This window comes from Pteropus alecto, unplaced genomic scaffold (assembly GCF_000325575.1).
Source record: "Pteropus alecto unplaced genomic scaffold, ASM32557v1 scaffold185, whole genome shotgun sequence".
Classification (NCBI taxonomy): domain Eukaryota; kingdom Metazoa; phylum Chordata; class Mammalia; order Chiroptera; family Pteropodidae; genus Pteropus; species Pteropus alecto.
Window position 1 is genome coordinate 9,434,437 of NW_006438088.1, and position 1,746 is coordinate 9,436,182.

General features: G+C 35.1%; 1 pseudogene; it reads right to left on the bottom strand.

Moving 5' to 3' along the window:
* Positions 1-800: 800 nt before the first annotated feature.
* On the bottom strand, positions 801-920 carry LOC112482613 (annotated as a pseudogene).
* Between the last annotated feature and the right edge of the window lie 826 nt (positions 921-1,746).

Here is a 1,746-nt window from a genome sequence, read left to right on the forward strand (position 1 = left end):
AGGACCTATCCTAATGATCCTCAAAATGGACACAGGTAGTATTATGGGAATCAGTTCTCAGATCTTCAGCATCCATAAGTTTTTTGTTTATTTGTTTGTTTGTTTGTTTGTTTTACTAAAACTGTTCTGCCTGAGAAAGAGCCTATGGTCCAGGTGTTTTTGCTGGTTCTATTTCCAGCTCCCCTTTCACAGGCACCCTCTCTCACCTAGAAAAATAAAGGCACATCTATCAGAACTCATCACGGTACATTGCCTTAGAGCTTAAAACCCTCTAAGTCACTCAAGATAAAACTAATTTGAAATAGTGTTGTTGGTGTTGGTGTTGGTGTTGGTGTTGGTGTTGGTGTTAGTGTTGGTATTGAGACCACAATGACTCTAATGACTGGCTAATGAATCCTTCTGCAAGTCAAGCAGCTTCTAACTCTTTTGAAAAAAAGAGCTGAGAAATCATTAAAAATAATTTTTCATGATAGATCATTAAGTACATTTGTAGGATATATCTTGGAAAAGTAAATTGCTTTCTTACATCAAAACTCCTTCCATTACTATCTACTTATTTGGTGAACAAAATATTTCAATGAATCTATAAAAATTTCAATTACAGTTAGAATTGGATCTGAATGTTGTCTTTTTCTAACCATAAGTAATATTCATCCATGAACACATGAAATAACTTTCAAATACCTCATCTATCTCATTAAATGTAGTTCTATATATATTTAGGCAAGGCAACCCTTGTTTGACCTCACAGATTGCAAGGACCTTGTCAGCTTACAATCCCTTATTTTTTTTATTTTTTACGCCTATAGCACCTGGTCTTCCTAGGTGGTCTCCCATCCGAGTACTAACCAGGCCCAACCCTGCCTTAGCTTCTGAGATCAGATGGGATCCGGCTTTTTCAGGGTGGCATGACCATAGACTAATTTTATTTTTATATTTAGTAACTATTAACATTTGTAACATAATGATGTTGAGGACCCACTGAGTACTAATAATAATTATAATGATAATTTGATTCCAGAAGAAAATCTTTAAACAAAAAATTAATTTCAATTTACATGTATATTTTTGTTTCAGAAAAATATTTAAAACTTTCAAGCATAGAAAACACTGGGATACAATTTCTATTGGGAAATGGAATAGAAATATGATTTTAAGGAGGTTAAAGAAAAAAGAAGATGATATAAAATTCCCCCCTTATGTTTGCCCATGTCTTTCTTATCACTATGGGATTTAGGCCCTGTTGACTACATTGATAATTGTGTATCAATTTATTTTAAATAAAATAAAAGCGGAAATTACATGCTTTGCAACTACATAAACTTAAGTTGAAAGTTTTTATATAGCAGCACAAATATATGTAAAGAATACATAGCTTTTAAAAATTCTTTGAGGACATATAAGCAAAAATGTTTGAAGACCACTTGTCTACCTCATTCTAATCTACCCCTCTACCTCCCCAGCTTTACCATCCAAAATGTTCTGCTTTCAATTACAGTGCAGTGCTCAAGAGCATGTGCTTTGGAGCCAGGAGGACTTAAACTAGCACTAGGATGAGGCAGACGAGGAGCCCAAGGTGCAAAACTTGAGACACTCCTGGATAATGCAAGCACCAATCTGCTCTTACGCAAACCTGAGAGTTTGCCTCCTTAAACTTTGTATTCTACGTGCCTCTCATGCCTCACCCTAGTCCTTTCCACTTGTTATTAAGTGATCTCAGTAAATTATTTAGCTTCTCTGAGCCTC